Source organism: Prionailurus bengalensis, chromosome B4 (assembly GCF_016509475.1).
Source record: "Prionailurus bengalensis isolate Pbe53 chromosome B4, Fcat_Pben_1.1_paternal_pri, whole genome shotgun sequence".
Classification (NCBI taxonomy): domain Eukaryota; kingdom Metazoa; phylum Chordata; class Mammalia; order Carnivora; family Felidae; genus Prionailurus; species Prionailurus bengalensis.
This window is the reverse complement of record NC_057358.1, coordinates 48,857,619-48,881,957: the sequence shown is the minus strand read 5'-3', so window position 1 is coordinate 48,881,957 and position 24,339 is coordinate 48,857,619. Positions and strand designations below refer to the sequence as shown.

Here is a 24,339-nt window from a genome sequence, read left to right as displayed (position 1 = left end):
TTTACCATACAGGAATGGGCACTTAAACACACAATCCACTTGTCCTACCATATATCTCCTCACCTAGGAACTGAATAATGGAATGGTCAGTTAGAGGCTTAAGGAAGACATACACTTAGGTACAGTCTGGTTGGGGTGCTGTCCTCTAGGATGTGGTGAATGCACTAAATCAATGGCTGATTAATGGTACTCTCTCCAGTAGCTAAAATGCATGGGTCCCAGAACTAATGAGTGAGAGTGGGGTTAGTTCATCTCACCATTCTTCCCAGTGACCCAATGAAGTTGTGATCTTCATCTCCATAAACATGGGTTCTACAGGATTAGTGACCTTGGTTTGTGCAAAGGGATTGTTTCCCCCAGAAGACAGAGTGGAACTCTTAATACAGTCCACTTTAACTTGAAACTATAGCTACTACTTGGTCATGTTGAATTGCCCATGCCATTGAAGCAACCAAGGTGAAGAATTACTATTCTCATAGAGGTGATTGAATCTAATTTCTATGAAGTTCTGGGATTTGTGGTATATAATGGGAATAGGAAGGAGTACATGTAGAATCACAACATACAAGAGGAGTGCATATTTGTGTTTCTCTGCCAAGAGATAATGTGTATGGACAATTATAGTAAATACAGTCCAAAGAAGGAAAGGCAACGAAGGGCACAGATCTCTCACATATGAAAATCAAGGTCATTCCAGCAGACAAGAAAACTAGGCCAGCCGGAGTGTTGGCTTAGCATGAGGAAAATAAACTGAATGAGTAGTAAAGAAGGAGATGATAAATATCAGTTATGACCTTGGCACTGCCTGCAATAGTGAGAGTGTAATTCATTCCAATAACCCCCAGAATTAAGCCTTTTCAGAGATTACAACTTATCACTACCCTGAAGGGGACTCAGTGACAGGTTTTACCTAATAGGGCATATGGGTGGATCTGAGTGGTGCAAGGGATAGGCTGTACTGGCCATTTCATACCCTCTTAGTTCATGTCTTATCCCAACCACTGCTTTGGTAGCGAGTTCCATTAAATGCTTCACCATCTTCACCTTGGTTCAGACTTATAACATCTCATTGTGGGCTGAGACCACGGAACTCTTCCTGCTATGGGACTACTTGGCACAACTGTGTGGGATACCTGTGGCACCTTACTTGGCCCTTATGCATGCACAACCAGAGATTACTTTAGGTTACACCTTAGGTAATGGGGATAGGGATCAAGGGATGAATTGCCTCCCCTATTGCCCCAGGCCATTAGTTCTCAAACATGTTTCACAAGGCTCCTTAGAAGTTCCTATGAGAATGAAGGACGGCAGCTCACAAAAGCACATTTTTCAAATTGGTTTTTCCCTGTTCAAAACTACTGCCCTCATGCTTGTCCTCTAAGATTATATTCCCAAATAAAATGAATGACCTTTGGGGCCACCTGGATGGCTCAGTCGGTTGGGTGTCCGACTTCAGCTCACGTCACGATCTCATGGTTCCTGAGTTAGAGCCCCACGTCGGGCTCTTTGCTCACAGCTCAGAGCCTGGAGCCTGCTTCAGATTCTGTGTCTCCATCTCTCTGCCCCTTCCCTGCTGGCGCTGTCTCTCTCTCTCTCTCTAGCTCTCTCTCAAAAATAAATAAACATTAAAAAAAATTTTTTTAATGACCTTTACACAAGCTTTGGTCTATGGTTTAGCTTTTGGGGAAAACCTAGATTAAAACAGAACTTGAAAAACATTTTGAAGGAAACTTTTATTTGAAGTGAAAGGACTGCTAGGTCTTGTCAATGTCTCGAGCCTGAATAACCAGCTGCGAGAGTCAAGGGAAAACAGGGAACCCTGGGAGGAGAGCTACTTTTGGGGATGGGGAGACGATAAATTTAATCTTAGACTGTGGAATTGAATATGGATTTCACCCGTAAAGAGTCTGGCATTGAAATATAAGTCTAAGGTGAATAGATAGAATTGGATGGTAGATAAACCTGTGAGAAAGGACGAGTATTCTAATAAAATAGGCAAGGGAAATTTACTCAACGTTGACAGCAATATTTGAGGGAACATGGTATCTTCACTACTAAAACGGAGCTCCTTGAATGTGAAAGTTGAGAAAAAGTTGTCCCACATGTCATTTTTTGCTTTCACATTCCCTGTACCTTTTACTCTGAGAATTCTTCTTACCTGGCTATTTAAAGATTCCCTGGAGGGAAGGAAAAAAAAAAGACACTGTCAAAATAGAGCTTTCTTTAAGAAGACAGAAAAAAAAATAGGCTTTTTTTTTCTTTGATCAGTCAGTGAGAGCAAGGAATGAGGTCAGTAAGAGTAGATGTTTTTCTAGGATGGAGAAAAGAGCGAGCACCTCATTTGGATTTCATTTTTTATAACATGTTGTTTTTGAGCATGAAAGCCTCCCAGCCAGCCACGGCAACAATTTCAGAGAATACAATTATGTAAGGAGTTTTAGTATTAATATTTTACGGATGTGCTCACTGATCAAGATTTTTTTTTTTACTCCTCTGAAACTAATCAGACAGAGCGTTTTAGAGAAACACGCTGATATTGTCACTAAATTTACATTAAAATTGGACATGTTATCTACCCTACTTAAAAAAGCACACGGTGTATCTATTAATCACTGCTTAATGTTGAATACTAATACATGAACTTTTTCTAATTAAAGGGCTATTCAGCTCCGACACCAGTACCTTATCATTTTAGGTGTTTTATTATGCTTTTGGCATTTGTTAATGGCAGGACTTGCTCGCTATTACCAAAAGCCTTTCAAATCTTATAATTTTTGAACAGTTTTAAAAATGGGAAGAAAGAGTTCAATGTGTTTTTAATTAAAAACTAGATTTTTATTATAAAACTGGGATGTGGGCAGGTAGATATCTCTTCTATATTATCTAAAGGAAGTGTAAAAATTTATATGTAATATTTATTCCTGTAGTGTTTATATATTTTTTTCTTGAATTTGTTTTAAAATATAAAACTTTCTTGGGTAATCCACATATTATATTCTCACATTATGGAAATTAATCACACTTCCACTAAGAAGACAAACATACACATTGTTTTTTTATATTTAAAAAATAATTTGTGCTAGGGCACCTGGGTGGCTCAGTCAGTTAAATGTCTGACTTCAGCTCAGGTCATGATCTCACAATTGGTGGGTTCCAGGCCCGCGTCAGGCTCTGTGCTGTCAGCTCAGAGCCTAGAGCCTGCTTTGGATTCCGTGTCGCTCTCTCTCTCTCTGTTCCTCCCCGTTCACTCTCTCTCTCTCTCTCTCTCTCTCTCTCTCAAAAATAAATAAAATATTAAAAAAACATTTAAAAAAATAATATGTGCTGGGGGCGCCTAGATGGCTCAGTTGGTTAAGACTCCAACACAATGAAGAAGCCAGAAGCAGGCCTGGGCTTATATAGAGTCTTAGTATTAGACAAAATTAAATCAGTGAAGAAAGAATAGTCTCTGCAGTTAAAAAAAAAAAATTGGTTAAATTAGTGATTCTACATCTATACTTTCAGATAGTATGTAGTCATTTAAAAAAATAGAATATTTTGGGGGTGCCTGGGTGGCTCAGTCTGTTGAGCATCCAACTTCAGCTCAGGTCATGATCTCGTAGTCTGTGGGCTTGAGCCCCGCGTGGAGCTCTGTGCTGACAGCTCAGAGCCTGGAGCCTGCTTCGTATTGTGTGTCCCTCTCTCTCTGCTGTCTCTCTGTCTCTGTCCCTCTCTCAAAAATAAACATTAAAAAAAATGAAAACACAATTTGTGCTTGAAAGGAAAAAAAATCTCCTTTAGTGTTCCCTGAGGCTTTGTGCACTGGCCTAGCTGGAGGTTGGTTTCTAATGAGCACTGTTCACAGTGAAGTGGATCTTCTTTGGCTTTCCTTATGGAGTGCATGATGCACATAAATCAAACTGTGAGATCAGGGGACTAATCAGTCCTGTAGATGTACAACTATAGTCTCTGGAAGAACCAGAAGAAGCTTTTCAACTGGCATAATAGCAGCACAGAAACTGTTCTCCTATGACTGTGTTATCACTGTTTAAGATTTTTTGGGTTAGACAGTAAAATATTAGCAGTCTAGCATTACTTCTCTTAACTACCTTGCATTATTGGCCTTTCATTCCTTTGCTGGTTCATTCTTTCAGCAGAAAGACACAGCACCAGGTTATGTGGCAGATATCGATATACTCAGATAGCATGACACCCGCCAAAAGTGAATTTGTAGTCTAAGGGGATAGACAGGCAGAGATATGAATAAAGTACTAAGAAAGCATAAAGCAAAAACATCAAACTCTGCTGAAGATGTCAGGGAGGGCTTCACTGAGGAGTTGACAGTTGAAGAGGACCAGGCTTCACCAGGTGGGTGAGAACAGCTTATAGGTAAAGGCACAGCATGACGAAAGACATGGGGCTCTACAGCAAGTAATTTCTACAGAAATTAAGAGTTCTGTGGGGTAAGGACAGTCCCCTCCCCCCTACTTCTTGTTAATAACACGTTAAGAACTTTGGGCTTTTTTTTTTTCCTGGGATAGTAATATTTTTTACCGGAGTAGGCTAAAGATCCAACTTATTTTTGGAGGTGATAACTGATAGCCATGTGCTAGATGCTTAGGTTACTGGGGTGTAAGATTGAAATGGGGGCTGGAAGCAGGTTTCAGAAGAATCTGCATGCTGAATAAGAGATCTAGAATGTACCATGTAAGCAATGAAGGCCTTTGAAAGCGTTTGAGATGGCATGATGAAAGCAGTGTTTTTCTTGATATCTGTGTATACGTGGAATAATTTTCCTCTAGATTGTTCATGTTCTTTTAGTTCTGAGATAGATCTGGCTTACAAGCGTTTTCATGGGCTGGGCGCCTGGATGACTCAGAAGGTTAAGTACCTGATTTCAGCTCAGGTCATGATCTCGTGGTTCGTGAGTTCGAGCCCCCACCTTTGGGCTCTGTGACGACAGCTCAGATCCTGGAGCCTGCTTTAGATTCTGTGTCTCCCTCTCTTTCTGCCCCTCCCCCACTTGTGCGCGCACCCGTGCTCTCTCTCTCTCTCTCTCTCTCTCTCTCAAAAATAAGTAAACAACAACAACAACAAAAAAGAGTTTTCAGAGGCTATGTAATTTGAAAGGTATTGGGGAAGGAAGTTTTAGAGGTGTGCTTCCTTCCTTTCTTATTTTAAGGTTACATAGGCTGCCTCTTCAAACGTATGATATGAAGGAGGACATCCATGCCGCCATTTGAGGTTGGTTGTGGTTAGTTCTACTATTGCTACTTCTCGTTTGGAAGCGAAGTCTTCTCAGACTATAAAAATTATTCATATTACTACTGTTAGAGAAATGAAAGAACCTATAGAGGAAATTGTGTTTCAAGTTGTATTGCATTTGGATAGTCAGAGTAATGTAGAGGTATTCAGGATAATCCGAGAAAGTGCTGAGGAAAGAACGTCGTGTTAACCCTACAAATATAATTGTGAAATGGATTTTTGCTCAGGTGTTACCGAGAGTATTTCCTGAAAATAGGGGGAATCAATGAGTGAGCCCTCCTATAATAGCGAATACTGCTCCTGTTGATAATACATAGTGGAAGTGAGCTACTACATAGCATGTGTCACGAAGAACGCTATGTAACGAGGAGCTTGCTAGTACAATGCCTGTTAAGCCCCCTACAGTAAATAGGAAAATAAAGCCTAGGGCTCATAGCGTAGCAGGGAATCATTTAATGTGGCCTCCATGAAGGGTGGCAAGTCAGATATACTTTTACCCCTGTGGAGATAGCAATGATTCTGGTGGCTGATGTGAAGTATGCTCGTGTGTCAACGTCTATTCCCATGGTGAACATGTGGTGAGCGCATACAGTGAAACCTAGGAAGCCAATAGATATTAATGCTCAGACTATTCCTATATAACCAAAGGGCTCTTTTTTGCCTGAGTAATAGGTGACGATGTGTGAAATTATTCTGAAACCTGGCAAGATTAGGATGCAGACTTCGGGTGCCCAAAAAATCAGAACAAGTGCTGACATGGGATAGGACCCCTCCAGCGGGATCAAAGAAGGTGGTGTTTAAGTTTCGGTCTGTTAGTAGTCTGGTAATGCCGGCCACTAATACTGGTAGTGATAGGAGTAGCAAGACGGCAGTAATTAGGTCGGATCAGAAAAATAAAGGTGTCTGATATTGAGATACAGCAGGGGGTTTTGTATTGATAATTGTAGTAATGAAATTAATAGCACCTAAGATTGAAGAAACGCCTGCAAGGTGGAAGGAAAAGAGGGTTAGATCTACAGAGGCTTCAGCGTGGGCTAGGCTACCAGCTAGAGGGGGATATACAGTTCATCCAGTGCCTGCACCCGCTTCTACTACCAATGATGCCAGTAGTAGTAGGAAGGATGGGAGAAGAATAATCTAATGGATTATTTCAAGCCAGTCTCCAATCTTCATCTTAAATGAATCTAATATCAGGTGTTACTAACACTTGGCAGCCAAATAAATGGCAAGGAAATCATAGCTATTTCTCTAAGCAGATTTTGGAGGAATAAAAGATCTAGAAATCTGCCTGTTAGGGAGGAAGATGGGAACATAAAGGTGAGTGTCTGACAAAGCCAATTAAGTACTATGCATCACTATCATGAGGAGAGCTAATCTTTGTAACCCCGTGTGGGAGTTACAGTCCTGAAGAAATGTTACTATCATACAGGCTACCGGATGTGAGATAGAACTCGGAGAATCCTTAGAGAAAAATATATTTTTGCCCTTATGTAGAAAGGCTACTGTAAAATATAATGCATCCTCAATCCAATATGTATATATAGGTTTAAGCATATAAAATTGCCTCTATGTGACTCTTTGACGCTCCAAATGGCAATTTCATATGGTTCAAAATAATAAACATGCACACACACACACATAAGATTATATTTATCAACTTATACGTGCATATCAGGTTTATGACCAGATATCTATCTATCTAATCTTTATATGGACAGAGACAGACAGGCAATAGAAGTGGAGAAAGAGAGATAGAAAAGCACTAAAAAATTGGCTTGAGTGTTTACTGTGAAAATATTTTACAAATCAAATGTGTTTTATAATAATAAATTCAGATATAATAATTATTAGTTATCTTTTAAATCCTAACAAAATGAGTTTTTTTTTTAAAGTAGGCTTCATGCCCAGCACAGAGCCCAAGACAGGGCTTAAACTCACGACCCTGAGATCATGCCCTGAGCTGAGATCAAGAGTCAGTTGTTTAACCAACTGAGCTACCCAGGTCCTCCCCTGCCCCCAGAAAATGATTCTTGTATTTGGGCTCCCAGGTGGTTCAATTGGTTAAGCGCCCAACTTTGGCTCAAGTCATGATCTTGCAGCCCACGAGTTTGAGTCCCGCACAGGCTCTGTGCTGACAGCTCAGAGCCTGGAGCCTGCTTTGGATTCTCCCTCTTCTGCTCATGCTCTGTCTGTCTGTCTGTCTCTCTCTCAAAAATAAACATTAAAAAAATTAGAAAAAATCATTCTTATATTTTAAGAATAGTAGAGCAAAATTATGTTTTTATAATGACAAATATTCTTTCAAAATTGACTCTTTATGTGAATTTAATTAGACATATATTGAACTGTCTCCCTGTGGCCTTTCATGTCTCCATGTATCTGTGTTCTTTGTGCTACATTCTTTGTAATTTTTTTTAATCTTTATTTATTTTTGAGAGAGAGAGAGAGATACAGAGCATGAGCAGGGGAGGAATAGAGAGAGGAGACACAGAATCCGAAGCAGGCTCCAGGCTCTGAGCTGTCAGCACACAGCCTGACATGGGCCTCGAACCCACAAACTGTGAGATCATGACCTGAGCCAAAGTCAGACGTTCAACCGACTGAGCTACCCAGGCGCCCCACATTCTTTGTAATTTGTTCAGATCTATTCTATAATCTTTTATGTCAACTGAATGTATTCTGCTAGTTAAGTCCTCTGTTTAATTTTTAATATTATTCATTAAATTTTCTCATATGTAGAAATTATTTTGGTTCTTTTTCAAAAATGAGTGACCACTTTTAATAATCTCTTGCTCTTTATTTTTTTTATTCCTGCGTTAATTTATTTAAACATTTCATCTATTCTTACTGTAAATTCTGAGAAGGCGGCTGCCTATAAGCTGGAAAGAAAGTGCTCACCAGGAACCAGGAATTGGCAAGAAGATTAACCTTGGGCTTTCCAGCCTCCAGAACTGTGACAAACTAAACTTTTGTTGTTTAAACCCCCCAGTCTATGGTATTTTATTTCGTCAGTATGAGGTGACTACTACAGTGAGCTGATTAACAAGAATTGCAATACATACAAAGGTTTATAGTGAAAGGCACAAGTTGTGCTTAGTTGACATGTCCTAAAATTTTTTTTTTTAATTTTTATGGTCCTTTTGACATGGTTGTAATCAAGCCTTTGCACACTTTTCCCCAAGAACAGAACAATAACATAATTGCTCCAATCTGTCACTTAAACATGAACTTAAACGTGCTGCATTTCTATCCACAGGCTTTGGTTTGAAGGATGGCAAATCAACACCTTCTATGTCTCATCTCATTCCCTGTCAGCATCACCTGCCTCTGAGGCCCCTGCTGCTGCGGCCACCAGCACTGCACGGGCTCTGATGGGCTTCAGGTTGGCCTATTTTCTCTCTACAGTCTGTGCTGTGCAATTCTTGCCTCCTGCCCTTGAGCTCCCCGGTTGGCGCTGGGGAATAGGATAGAAGGGTGTTCTCGCAGCCCCAGCGCTTTTGCTTGGACGTGTGGGGGACTTAGATCTTTGAGTTTTGGGAGATAAATTCTTCTGTTCCTCTTCCCAAACCAGTTGTCCTGAGAGATTCAGCGATTTATCCAGTCTCCTGAAATATCGTCAAAAATCTGTGCAGTTTGCTTGGTACCAAGCGGTGACAGCCTTTGTAATCACACATACATTGTTCTCACTTCTACGCTATCTCCCTTTTTCTTTCCTCCTTCTTTCCTGAGATTGCGCTCTCTAATAAAATAATCGCACATAGGCTTTTGTCACAAGCTCTGTTTGAAAATCTGTTTGCTTGAAAATCTGTTTGCTCAGAAAGATGGTTGTAGAAATGATAAGACATATTTTTAGATGTTTCTAATTTGTTTTTCTCAGCTTATCTTCCACAAAGAGCTATTATTAGCTATTTTAGAGATGAGGGAATTTATTGATTTATTTTCATGTTTTTATTTATTTTTGAGAGCGAGAGAGAGGCAGAGCACGAGCTGGGGAGGGGTAGAGACAGAGGGAGACACAGAATCCGCAGGCTCCAGGCTCTGAGCTGTCAACACAGAACCCGACGTGGGGCTCCAGCTCATGAACCATGAGATCATGACCTGAGCGGAAGTTGGACGCTTAACGACTGAGCCACCCAGGCGCCCCTAGATGAGGGAATTTTAAATTCACCATTTAAAAAGAATCTAAAGTAAGAAAGCCATGAAACTTTTAATTGCAGACAAATATTTTTCCAACTTAGAGTTTGAAGCTTAAATGTAAACACTACCTGAGAGATCTTTTCCATTTAGGGAAAGGAAAGGTAGAAGGGAGTTAAACATATTAAGTATATTTTGCCATTAACAAAGGCAAGTATGTCTCTTGTCACATATTCCGTGGGAATTCAAAGAGGAAATATGTTTTAAACAACACAGGGAAAAAATGTTACAATAAATATGACCTTTTTCTTTTCTTTTTAAGTTTATTTATTTATTTTGAGACGCAGTGTGCAAGACGAGGGTGGGGGGGAGGAGCAGAGAGAGAGAGAGAGAGAGAGAATCTTAAGCAGGCTCCGTGCCGCCAGCACAAAGCCTGACGCAGGGCTTGATGCCGCTAACTGTGAGATCATGATCTTAGATGAAATCAAGAGTCAGATGCTTAACCAACTCTGCCACCCAGGTGCCCCAATGTGACCATTTTCCAACATGAAGTAGCAGCAAGGTGTCATGAGAGGCTTTTGTTGCCTTTTCACCTTCTTGGTTATTTGTAAAGTAACAATTGAGGTTTGGAACTGTCAGGGGAGTAATGGTGAGAACAAACTAATACACAACCTTAGAAAGGTCATTTGACCACTGCTGGCTGAAAATATACAACATGATGAACATTAATGACTTTATACTATTGTGTTAGGGATATAGAAAACAGCCACCAAAGACAGGTTTCTGGTAGGGATGCCACTTAAATTGATCTGAGTTTGACATTCAGAGAACAAGGCATTGAAAGAAAACCTTTATTAAGTTTGAACATCAATGCTAAAATGCAAGATTTTTTCTTAAGTATTCCATCTTTCCCATATTTAAAGAATAATGCAAATGGAATCGCAAAAATAATATTCCATTGTCTGCGTATACCAAATTATGTTTCTGCATTTGTCGTGATAAAAATTTTGGTTGGTTCCACTTTTTTAGCATTTTGAGTAATATGCCATGAACATTCTATATAAGTTTTTGGTGGACATGTATTTAGATTTCTCTTGGACATATATTTATGAATGAAATTTAACATGGTAAGATACTGTCAAATTATTTTCCAAAATTGCCATATTATTTTACATTCCCACCAGCAATGTATGAGGGTTCCAAATTCGCCACATTATTGCCAACACTTGTTATTATCAGTCTGTTTTTTATTTTTTATCTTGTATTGTTTGTCTGTTTTTAATTTTTATTTTTTATTGTCTGTTTTTTGATCATAGCCATCCTAGTGGGTGTGAATTGTTATCTCATTGTGGCTTTGACTGGTATTTCCTTAATGACAAATGCATTTCAGCATCTATTTATGGACTTTTTAATAACTTCTTTATTTTCTTCAGAGAAATGTTTATTCAAATCCTTTGTCCATTTTTAATTGGGTTACTTAACTTTTTATCACTGAGTTGTTATGTACTCTTTACATATTTGGGATACAAGTCCTTTCTCAGATATATGACTTGCAAATATTTTCTCCCTTTCTGTAGTCTCTTTTGTGATGTCTTTGTCTGCTTTGGGTATCATGGTAACACAGGCCTCACACTGAGTTAGGAAGTGTTCCCTCCTCTTCAATTTTTTTGAATGTGTGTAGAATTGATACTATTTCTTCTTTAAATGTTTGGTAAAATTAATCATGAAGTCATATGAGCTTGGGACTTTTTAATTACTGGAAATTCCTAAATTACAAATTCAATCTCTTTACTTACTATAGGTCTGTTCCAATTTTGTATTTCTTTTTGAATCACTTTTGGTATTTTGTGTTTTTGTAGGAATTTGTCAGTTTCATCTATGTTTTCTAATTTGTTAGCATGTAGTTGTTCATAGTATTCTCCTATAATCCTTTTTCTCCTTATTGCTGTAAGTTCAATGGTAGTGTCCCCTTTATTATTTCTGATTTCAGTAATCTGAGGATCCTGTCTTGATTTCTTGGTCAGTCTGGCTAAGTTTTGTTCATTTTGTTGATCTTTTCAAAGAACCAAGTTCGGTTTTAGGTTTTCTCTGTTGCTTTTCTAATTTCTATTACATTTATTTATGCTCTGACTTTTTTTTAGGTTTATTTATTTATTTTGAGAGAGAGAGAGAGAGAGAGAGAGGGCACTCATGAGCAGGGGAGGGGCAGAGAGAGAGGGAGAGAGAGAGAATCCAAAACAGGCTCTGAGCTGTCAACACAGAGCCCGACGTGGGGCTCAATCTCATGAACAGTGAAATCATGACCTCAGCTGAAATCAAGAGTGGAATGTTTAACCAACTGAGCCACCCAGGCACCTCTATGCTCTAACTTTTAAGTTTATTTTTTTCTTTTTGCTTGCTTTACATTTAGTTTGCTCTTTTTTTCACCCAGTTTTTTAAGGTAGAAGATGAGGCCACTGATTAAAAAATCTTTTTTCTTTTTCAATATAGACAGATGTTCACAGCCATAAATTTCCCTCTAAGCACTGTTTTAGCTGCATTCCATAAGTTTTAGGATGTTGCGTTTTACTTTTCATTCATTTCAAAGAATTTTAAAGCTTTACTTGCTATTTATTCATTGACCCATTGGTTATTTCGAAGTGTGCTGTTTAATTTCCACATTTTTGTCAATTTCTCAAATTTCCCTCTATTACTGATTTCAAATTTAATTCTATTGTGCTTAAAGAGCATACTTTGTGTGATTTCATTATCCTAAGCATACTGAGGCTCGTTTAATAACCTAATATATTGTCTCTCTTGTAGAATATTGTATGTGCAATGAAGAAAAAATGTGTATTCTGCTGCTGTTGGATGGAGTGTTCTATAGGTGTTTTTTGGGTCTAACTGGTTCAGAGTATTGTTCAAGTCTTCTGCTTCCTAATTAATCTTCTACTTAGGTGTCCTATCCATTTTTCAAGGTGAGAGATTAAATTCTCCCAACTATGATTTTGAATTTCTGTTTTTCCTTTCAGTTTTCGCTTACTGTTTATATGGGGTTTTTTTGCCCCTCATCTTTTTAGCTTTCAAACTATTTTTGTTAATGTTTATTTAGTTTTGAGAGATAGAGACAGAGTGCAAGTGGGGCAGAGAGAGAGGGAGACAGAATCCGAGCTGTCAGCACAGAGCCTAAAGTGGGGCTCAAACTCACAAATTGTGAGATCGTGACCTGAGCCGAAGTCGGATGCTTAACCGACTGAGCCACCCAGGCATCTCTCTTCCAGCGTTTTGAATGTTCATCTCATTGTCTTTTGCCTCCCTGGTTTCTAATGAGAAGTCAGCTGTTAGCTTTATTAAGAATCTCTTGTACACGGTGAACCATTTTTCTCTTGCTGATTTTAAGATTCTTTCTTTGTCTTTTGACAGACTGAATAAATGTGGATCTCCTTGACTTTCTCTTACTTAAAATTTAAGATTCTTAGATGTATAGGTTGATGTTTTTCATCACATTTGGGAAGTCTGTGTCTATGATTTATGCCAATATTGTTTCTGCCCCTCCCTCTCTCTCCTCTGCTCTGGGATTCCCATTTTGCCTATGTTGGTATGCTTGATGGTATCCCACAGCTCCTTGAGATCTTGTTCATTCGTCTTCAGACATTTTTCTTTCTGTTCCTTAAACTGGGTAATCTCAATCGAGCTACCTTTAAATTTTTCAATTCTTTCTTCTGCAAGCTCGAATCTGTTGTAAACCCCTCTGGTAAATTTTTCATTTCAGTCATTGTACCTTCAATTCTAGAATTTCTATTTGGTTCTTAAAAACATTTTTTAAATTCCTTTATTGATATTCTTTATTTGGTGAAGCATCAATGTCATACTTTCCTTTAATTCTTCAGACATGATTTTCTTCAGTTTTGAATATATTAATAATAGCTAATTTAAAATTTTTGTCTAGTACCTCTAAAATCTGGGTCCCATTAGGGTCAGTTTCTATTTATAACTTTCTTCCTGTGTTTGAACCATAATTTTCCTCTTGGAAAGTGTATATTTGAGAACATATAACGTGGCAAAACTGGAATTCAGGTCCCTTCCCCATGATGTGTTCTTGTTAGTTTTTATTGTTATTGCTGCTGGATTTATTTCTTTATTGGGGTGGGGGTTGTTTAGTGACTTTCCGGGACTAATTCTGAAAAGTCTGTATTCCCTGTGGTGGTCAGCCACTGAAGTCTATTATTAACTAAATGGTCAGGAAATGATTGGTCAGATACTTTCCTAAATGCCTTGAGCCAGTAGGTCTTCTATCCTTTCTCAAGGAACTTTATTTGTGTTCTGGAACTCCAGTAATGCTCAGGCAATGTATAATTCTGCCTTTGCCTTTACTTCCTGCTTGTACAGGGCCTCAAGACCGACCAGAGATGAGAGATTGGGGCACTTTTGGGTTTTTCCTCACATGCGCACAGCCCTGCTAATATATGTGGACTTCCAAATCCCTGGTAGTATATCAGATCTTTTCAAAGACCCCAGTGAACATCTCCTTTTATTTTTCTGTCCAGGCTCTTGTTTGCCCCAACTGATGCTGTAAGTGTCTGTGATATCAAATAATCTTTGTTGGTTGTTTTCCACATACACCCTGGAGGTAGGGCTTTTGAGCTCTGATCAGGTCAAATAATGACAATGCCTTTTGAATAAAGATTTTCCAAGCAGCTTTGAGACAGATCAAATAGTGATAATGCTCTGGGAATGGAACCATTTGAAGAACTCTGAATTTGGCCAGCCTGCCCTCATGCTTCATGGCGCTGAGGCTATTGTTTTACAAGGCCACTGTAGAACTCGGGAGAAGGGGGCGCCTGGGTGGCGCAGTCGGTTAAGCGTCCGACTTCAGCCAGGTCACGATCTCGCGGTCCGTGAGTTCGAGCCCCGTGTCGGGCTCTGGGCTGATGGCTCGGAGCCTGGAGCTTGTTTCCAATTCTGTGTCTCCCTCTCTCTCTGCCCCTCCCCCGTTCATGCTCTGTCTCTCTCTGTCCCAAAAATAAATAAACGTTGAAAAAAAAATTAAAAAAAAAAAAAAGAACTCGGGAGAAGGGCATGGGGTAGGTCAAGTTTAAGAGCCATAAATCTTGTTCTTACTGAGGTTCAGCAATTTCTTTTTTTGGAATAACACTCCTCAAGATTGTTACAAGTCTTTGGTTAATTTTTAGAATTCTGAAAGAGTTGATCTGTATGATTTTTTTCTCCTATGTTTTCATTGCTTTTATGAAGGAGTGGACTGACTCTAATATCCCAGACATTCCAAGTCCCTTCATTAGCTCTTATTTTTGCCTATTCCCTTCCCAATATTTTAGTGACCCAGTTTCTATTTGGGAAAAGAAAGTCTTCCCAATGGATATTAGTCTTGTCTTGGAATTGTTCTGTGCCATTCCAAAAGCAGGAAATAAATATACAATCTTTTAAAATATTTTCCAGATGCAATTATTAACAAATGTCTGTATCAATCAACATGTTCTCTAGCTTATCTGGTATCCTCTTTCTCTTCCTTCAACCAATTGTTCTTTGCATTTTTGTAGTGATTGAGTCTTTGAAAAAGAATGATGAATAGTATTGATTCTCACTTTCTATAAAATATATACACATGTGAGTACAAAAATATACACTGTTCCCAATATATTCATTGGCCTGAATCCTTAAGATCTTTCTGGAACACAGATAAAAAAATTCTTCTCCTAGAATTTCACACTACATTTGTTTATAATTATTGTTTCTATATTTTTTAACATCTTTGTATCTGAGAGAATTTATCCTTTGTAAACACGAAAGATGAAATTTACTGAGTGCTAATTAAATGTCAGTTACTATGATACATAAAATGATTTGTGCATAATAAGTGTTTAATAATTACACTTTGAATAAATACTACTTCACCTATTTTTATTTTAACCTCCTTAACTGTACCCTTAATTTTTGACAGATACACATTGCCCTCAACAAGGAACTAGAAGAATTTGAAAATATGTTGCACTCATAAAATAGTAGAGTGGGTGGGAAAAAAAAAAAAGATGAAAAAGTACTGCTGAAATTAAGAATAGGTTCAAAATAGACTTTGGGAAACTTTAGATATCTCTCAATTTCTACCACTCCTACTCTCTGCCTCTCCAAAACATCCTTTTGTATGAAATGATACAAAACAACTGGTAAAGATTTGCTTCTTGTGGGCCCCCACTGTGATGCCAATCTCAGCACCCAAATTACTTTCTTCTTCTGTCCTATTGTGTATTTGTCACAAGACAATTTGTCATCACCATGCTAGTATTCACAGTCCAAGGCAGCAAAGCCCATGCTCAACATCATGCTCCATAATTATCTTTGTTTCTATGAAGCCCCTCTGTGCCCACTTAGCATTTTAGATATGGATCCGAATGTGGTAGCAGTTTCTCATAGGTACTGTAATTGCTTCTGTTTTGATTTTGTCCATGTGTTTTAACTAGATTTCATGTAAAACATCTGGAGACACTAATTACTGCCTGTCCTATAAACTTACACTCCTACTTGCCCTGGTGACAGTCATGTCATTAACTGACTCAAAACCAACTCTAATTAATCAACCGACAAATAAAGATGGTCCACTTGCCTGTACCAGTCTTAGTCTGAACCCAGCACAAAATAATATCCTTTGCAGCACTGCCTGTGAAAATCCTGGGCACTGATAAGACAGTCTACTTATTTCTTAGGCTAAATTACCAAGGAACACGGAGTACAGTAAAACCTTGGATTGCAAGTAACTTGTTCTGAGAGTGTTCCACAAGATGAACAAGAATTTCTAATAAATTTTAACTTGATAAGCAAGCAACATCTTGCACTACGAGTAGTATGTGATGCTGAACATCACATGATCACAACTGAGACCATGGTTCTTGAAATTCACTCTCATATACAAGTGCTTTGGATTACAAGCATGTTTCCGGAACGAATTATGCTGGCAAACCAAAGTTTTACTGTAGTTTTATATTTAAAAATCTATATCTAGGTTATCTTCAGGGGTAGATTCAATTCACAAGCCACTCAGGAAAGTCCTGAGTACATGTCTTGTGCCCATCCCCCACACCGAACAGCTTATTAAGGAAGCTGAATCCTTGCACGGTATTTCACTTTTAAGCAGTTAGCTTTATTGTTTGGCTGCATTCCAATCTGTGTAATTATCCTGTCCTCCCTGTTAAAGAAAAATAAAATCCCACCAAATCATAGTGGTTTTAATTAGGGAAGTTATTCATTACTTCCTCCTTTAAAACAGACAAGGAGCTATCAAATTGTGTTTCCACTGCTATATAGCAGTTGTGGTCAAACCAGAGGGGTTGGGTTTAACGATAGTAAGGAGTTTCCTAATTAGTTCCATAATGGACCTTAGAGGCCGTCCCATAAAAAGCATTATGGAAGTAGAATGGGGTATTTCTGTACAAATGGGTCCTGCTATAGAGAGAGAGAAAAAAGTGAAGTTCTATCTACCTTGTTCTGCTTAGGCCCCAAGATTCATGTTAATCAGAGATCTCAATTTTTGTTATTTTATTTTTTAAAAACATTTATTTATTTCTTTATTTTGAAAGAGAGAGAGAGAGAGTGAGAGCACACAAGCAGGGGAGGGGCAGAGAGAGAATCCTAAGCAGGCTCCACACTTAGCACGGAGCCTGATGGGGTTCCATCTCCTGACCTCTCACGATCATGAGATCATGACCTGAGCTGAAGGCAAGTCAGATGCTCAACTGGCTGAGCCACCCAGGAGCCCTGGATATCTCACATTTTAAATTGCATCCCAACATGCTAAGAAGGCAGAAACCATTCTCAGCACACGTGATTGAGTGGTTCATTAGGAATATATATCAACATTAATATATCGTAAGTATTTGACACACAGAATTTTTAAGGAATGTTTAGTGAACAGAATGTATTTTATTTTATTTTTTTTATTAAATTTTTTTTTTCAACGTTTATTTATTTTTGGGACAGAGAGAGACAGAGCATGAATGGGGGAGGGGCAGAGAGAGAGGGAGACACAGAATCCGAAACAGGCTCCAGGCTCTGAGCCGTCAGCCCAGAGCCCGACGCGGGGCTGGAACTCACCGACCGCGAGATCGTGACCTGGCTGAAGTCGGACGCTTAACCGACTGCGCCACCCAGGCGCCCCTGAACAGAATGTATTTTAAAGGAGCTCATAATTTAAAGAATTTTGCAAAGTGGACATATTTAAATTTATTATAAATTAATAAATGTATTATAATTTACTCACAATTAAATTATTAATTACCAATATTAATTAATAATATAGCCTGTTAATATTAACTGATAATATTTGTTATTAGTTATTAAACTAAGAGCTAATTTGTTATTATTAAATAAATTATTGTATATGTTTATCATATATTATTATAAAACCACAAACACATACGTATAATATATGGCAGGCTTAGTGAATGCCTGAGGATTATTATTCTCCTATAATCAGTTGTTTAAAAAATGTAAGCTCGAGGTTTTTCTATTTATTTTACATTAAGAAATTACTTGCTGGTTGTAAAGCGTTAAAACTTTTACAAGATATCATTTCTTTCTAATTATAAATACAATACTCATTGCATAAAACTTCGAAAATCATTATATCGCCAACTTGAAAAAGCTAATATGAGCAGTTTGGTGAAGATCTATCCATATTATAATCTGCATCACAATCAACATCCCATTTATTTTTTATTTCACAACATATCATCAACATTTTACAGGCTGGATGGTATCTTATGCAGCATTATTGTCTTTGCTTGCCAAGTATGAATACGTCACAATTTACAATCTCTGGTTGTTGGAAATGTAGGCTTCTTCAGTTTTTTAATATTCCAAGTAGTGCTTCAACGACCATTTTTCATACGTATCATTGCACTTATCTTTGACAAAGGCTTTGTGTCATCTTTGATTAATTCCATACATATAGACTCCTAAATGGAATTACTGGATGAAATGTATGCCTGTTTTTGTGTGTTTTGGTTTTTAATGCCACTTGCTCTTAAGAAGTTTATAGAAATCTTGCCTGCGTTACTGCCAACAAAGAGAATTATGATTTATTTTTATCTTTTTGTGACCCTGAAAGGCAAAACAGTGGATTTTTTCACATGTGCTTCCCCCAAAATTTTTTTTAATGTTTATTTATTTTTGAGAGAGAGAGAGAAAGAGACAGGACATGAGCAGGGGAGGGGCAGAGAGGGAGACACAGAATCTGAAGCAGGCTCCAGACTCTGAGCTGTCAGCACAGAACCCGACAAGGGGCTCTAACTCACGAACCATGAGATCATGACCTGAGCTGAAGTTGAACGGTTAACTGACTGAGCCACCCAGGCACCCCTGTGCCTGATTTTTTTAAATTAAGTTTTTATTTTAATTCCAGTACAGTTCACATACAGTTCACATATTAGTCTCAGATGTACAATACAGTGAGTCAACAATTCTATACATTATTCAGTGCTCATCATGGCAAGTGTAGTGTTAATCCCCTTTACCTATTTTGCCCAACCTCCAACCAACCTCCTATCTAATATGCTTTATTTTAAGTGAGTACCTTTAGTTAAAGTTATTTTTTCCCACAAGAACATTTTTTACGTGAAGCATACTTCAGAATACATGGTTCTAAAAGATATATATATATATATAAAACATCCTATCCAAGGAAAATAGAATACACATTTTCTTATGAAGAAATTCCGAAGTTTCTTCATAAATTTCGGTAACATTCACTAAGGATTTTTGTGCTTTTGTGCAATTTGTACTTTTTTCGGAATCGCCAATTAATTCTTTTGCTTATTTTTTCTATCAAAGTATTCCTCTTTTGAACTGATTTGCAAAAATCTTTATGTATTACAAAAATCAAGAATATACAAAATTAAGACTACTGTCATTCATGTATAGTTTAGCTTTTAAATCTATTTATAATAAAATCAAACATACTGAAAGTTAAAAAAAATTCATGCCTAAACTTAGAATTATGTTTTGAGAAGTTCTCTACATGATATAATTAAACTAATATTCAATATTTTTTTTAAAAATCATTTTACACTTTTAATTTGCATTTAAGACTTCAACCACTTTGGGATTTATTTTGGTATTACAGATTTTTCCCCACTGAATGCATTATGACAGAGTTGAACTTGCTATTCATAGAGTTGTTTCCTGCTTATTATCGTTTTTTAATCACTGATGAATTGAAACATAAAGGAGGTTGGAACTTTAGGAATGCAAGACAACAGGGTGGGAAACATTCCAATTTTTCTTTAAAATATATGAAATGCTTATACTAATTTTTGTGAAGATCTCAATTTATACAAAGGCTTTGTCCACAAGAATTTTTCTCAAAGAACTGCTAAAACATGTGTCACATAACTAAAATAACATATATACCTATCTTAATCTTTGAGGAAGAAACAGACTTAAATTTTTATTATTGATGGGTAACCCTCAGTTTTCACTTGTCAGAATTTTCCAGATTCTGTGTTGTCAATATAATATGTAAGGAAACTTTAGAGGCTGGAAATCACTTCTCATTGCATAAGCAGTTTTGTTGTAACCAGTGAACTAATGAGGAAAGAGACATGAGCTACAGTCTATATTAGGTTATCAAATTTATAATCCAGGAATTCCAGTAGAATATTTTAACTAACTTAATCCATCATGTTTTTTCCAATTTAGGAAGTCTTTCAAAGGAGACAAAATTGGATGAATTGTTTAAATAGGCCATGAGGCTATACAGAGATTTCACATCTTACCTGGTAGGTTTACACTAAGCTCTCTCTGTACCTTCAGTTATTGGCATATCGATAAGAGAGGGTAAATGAGAAAGAGTTCAAGTTGAAGCCTTTCCGGTCAAGGAAAAAAAATTGACTACTTTCTTCCCTGTCACACCTTTTCAGTTGTGAGTTGTTTTCAATTATGGGGTGTGTCTCGTTAATACACGAAAACTCAAAGAAATCTTCCTTCTTATTGCAGATTACGTGTTCACTGAACCCTTCCAATTTCCAACCTTTCCAAAATTCTCCTCTTAATTTTCGTTTTACAGAAACTGTCTTGGCTGAAAACCCAATTAAAACTCCTTTTAAAATGTACAGCAGTCCCCTTCACGCCCACAGGGTGGTTAGAGAATTAATGAAGCACTAAATTGGCAAACTAAGTTTCATCCATCTGGCAGGCTTCTTTAGTGAGACAGAATTTGCCATCTCAGTGCTGCCCTTCCCCAGGATTTCACAGCCCCCAAGGGGGTTGCCCATAGAGAAGAATGTGAGTTTGTTATCTGTGTCCTCTTCCCTCCCACACACCCCAACCCCCCACAGCAGATATGCTTTATTTTCAAACAAGGGACAACCCTCTTTGTCATCTCAGAAATACACCAGGTTACTAAACTACTTCTACAAACTAAAGGTGTAACAATAGGCAAGAATTACACGACTTCTAACACTCTCAGTGCTTAATCTTAGGAGACATGTTTTCAGAGAAACGAATATGATGGAGATCTAAACCTAGAGCATAAATCCAGGCTCATTAACAGACTTCATATGTATCTATACTTCCTGACAGTTATTCACTCATTTCCAACGACATATTCATTCAACAGTATTTGTTTGAGTTCTGCTCTGGGCTATGTACTACTCTAGGTGCCGAGGATGCAGCAGTTTTTAAAGCAGACAAACATACCTGCTTACATTGTCGAAATAGACAGTCAACAAATAAGACCAATAGATAAGCTGTATAGTGCTTTAATGGCAGAAGTGCTAAGGAGGAAAGTAAAGCAAGGAAAGGTACGGGAAGGAAAGCAATGAGGGCATATTAAACTAAATCCTTATATAAAGTGGCCAGGAGAGTCTCACTGAGAAGGTAACATTTGAATAACCAGCCAAATATGGCAAGATCACTGCTGAGCAGAGAGGAGGTGCAAGGGGACATTCGAGGTAGGGAGAAGAGCTGGGGCAAAGCTTCTACCTGTCACACTGGAAGAACAGCCAAAGACCGTGACTGGAACAGAAGAGCCACATGTAGAGCAGGGCACTACTCTAGGGCCCAAAAGGTAAGAGGTGTCCAGATCATGATGGGCCTCGTAGCTGGTTGCAAGCACTTTGCCTCTGATTGAGAAATGAAGCCATCGATGTGTTTTGCTAGGATATGTTCAGATGACTGATTCACTGATTGATGGACTACCTGAGTCAAGGAAGCAGTCTTTATTGCCTCTTCCATCACCCTTAGACCCAAAAAAGGGAGGAAGGACAGGTGTTGTTGCCTGGGGCAGAGTGAGTTCCGGCTCCATCCACTGCAGGCTTGGTTTAGAGTGCTTGGTTATAACCACAGCCGTCCACCAAGAGAAAGAACATTCTGCCTGTTTCATCTCATTCAATGTAGGACTGGGCACTGTGGGGTTTGAGAGCATGGAAGGAGTCAAGGATGATCCAAAATGTGAGACCTGGGCCAAGGGGGAGGATTCAATTGCCACCAACTGAGATGGGAAAATTGCAAGAGAGCAGGTTTGGCAGGAGAATGTGAGAAGCCCAGTTTCGGGCACATTAGTCTGAGGACATGCATTTGTGAGCAACCTAGTCAGGTTGAAGAGGATGTTCTTTGTCGATGGAATGGAGAAAAAGGAACTTCTCGGGTTTTTTTTATTCTTAATAGAATATTTCAGATAAGTAAAAAGATGTTTTATACCTCCAAAGAATACTCCCAGTAAAGTTTCTATAGCCACGGAAAAATCCAGAACACAGAAACTGGGTCTAAATGAGACAAGTATTTCAACATCTTCTGTATTGCAGGTTTAAATAATGTTAGTTTATTGGCAGTCTCACATACCCTGTAATAAGGGAAGTCAGACAAAAATGAATACACTGAACTAATTTTGTTCTGCAACACTGTGAACTCTAGTTCAGACTACTACCTTTAGATTTCTCTGGAGGCAGTGTAGCTTAATGGTCTGCTCCACCACTTATTAGCCTTGTGACCTTATCTCGCATCTTCCTCTGTTAAGATGAGGATCATAATAAAGGTCAAATTTGGGAGTTAAAAGGTAGAGTTAATAAAACACAAGAAATAGTAAAGAAGGTGTGAGAAGGAATAGGTAGTCAAATTATTATAAGCAGCCCAGAGATCAAAGACAGGTAGAGATAGGAAAGGCAACAAAAAGCTAATTCCCCTGAAATCCTACCCTGAGGACGCTGTTTCTTTTCCTTTCCTTCTCTCGACTTTGTCTCAGACTCTGTGCGGAAATCTTTCCATGCTTTTTACTGAAAGGGCAAAATTAGCAGTCACTGCATGACATACCCAAAAGCCAAAATTTTGGCACTTGCCATTTTCCATGGAGAAGGAAACTTTCTGGAGTAGCCACGGCAGCTTGAGAGGGTGGGGGGTACCAGTCAGCAAGTGGAGCTTGTGGGGTTTTGCCGCTATCTGGTGGAACCTGGGCTCGGTGAGAAAGAGCATGAAGTGAATCTCACCACCTAGGGATCTGCTCAGCTACTTGAAGCTATTTGGGGTTGTATCGTGCTTAATACATTTTCCTTAAATAGTCTTTTTCTTGAATGTAAATGTATTATTTAGATAAAACACAACTTCCATCTGTCCCATTTACCTATGGTAAAGTCTTTTTTAGAAGATCTATACTGAAATGGCTTTTCATTACTTTAAAGCCATAGTCTCTCATCAAGCAAAGGGAAAACCATGTGGCAAGGAGCATAGTTTTGAATTCCAAAGGATCTGAACACATTTCAGACAGGAGTATTCAGAAGTCTGAATGGTGTTTACGTTTTGAAAATAAAGTTTTCTCAACTTTTATTTAATACTCACATAAATTAAATGATCATGTGAATTGGCCAAATTTGGACAATTGGAGGGGTGAGTGGGTGGAAGAAGGGTAAGAGACAAGGGCATCCAGGATCAGCGTTCCTCAAGACCACCACTGGGGCTAAGGGGGTGTATTCAGTGTAGAAAAAGCAGTATAATCAAAATTAGATTCAAAATTCTTGGCAAAGATAGAAGCAAATGGTCAAAGCTGGGGAAGTGAGGCAGAGCAGGGACAAAGCTTAACTGTGCAAAGGAAAAGTAAGTCAACTCCAGAAAGGGATAACTATAAAGGATAAAGATAAAGAATAGGTCCAAATGCAAAAGTCAAGAGATTTAGTAACCAACCCATTGAAAATGTTACTGTCTCGGGATCCCAGGCCAGACACCTCTAACTACAGTGAATTGGTATTAGAATAGCAAAATTTGGTATATCAGTCTCTTCAAAGAGCATGTTTATATTATTCAATTAATGGGACCAGTGATTCTAGGATTCAAGAGTACGGCTGAGCAATATACTATGTGCCACTGTTGCAGAACAAAATCATTCAATCTTTTCTTATTCAGCCAAATGTGTACAGACTTCAAAAATTCAGAGAAAGTTTTCATGCAGGTATTCAGCATGGCTGCTAAAACTTAATGAATCCTACAAATCAGCCGCCTCCTTCCCCAGCAGACAAGGATAACTCCCCTGTAAGTTTAATTACTGTCAAGAGCCCGGATTGCTAGGCTGGTGTGTGGGAATGTGCTCCCCTCCTTCCAACATGAGAGCTCCTGTGTCAGCACTGCCTTGATCTGGCAGCATATAGTAATAGAAAATTCTGCAATTACAATGAAATAGACAGAAAGTTGATAAATGAGGTTTTGGACTAAAGCATTTAGAAACCCACAGAAATCAATTATGGTAAATATTTCCAGAATACCCACCTGACATTCCTTTGAGAGCTTTTACTGTAGTGATTTATTTGTAGAGAGAGAAGCCAAGAAAACACTTTTTTTTCCACTGGGGAAATGCACCAGTTCTGTAATAATGAATATTCACGTAGATACTGATAACCTCGCTCTTTTTACATATGCTTAGAGGTTTATTTTATCTCCTGGCACCACTTGCATCATGGTGCACTCTCTATGATCTGGAGTGAATCCTCA

General features: G+C 38.3%; 1 protein-coding gene and 1 pseudogene across 2 annotated transcripts in view; both read right to left on the bottom strand.

The window, feature by feature from the left end:
- PTPRO (protein tyrosine phosphatase receptor type O) overlaps positions 1–24,339 on the bottom strand; it is a 240,097-nt gene that overhangs the window by 177,238 nt on the left and 38,520 nt on the right. The window lies entirely within an intron of this gene.
- Positions 5,014–6,302, bottom strand: LOC122472419 (annotated as a pseudogene).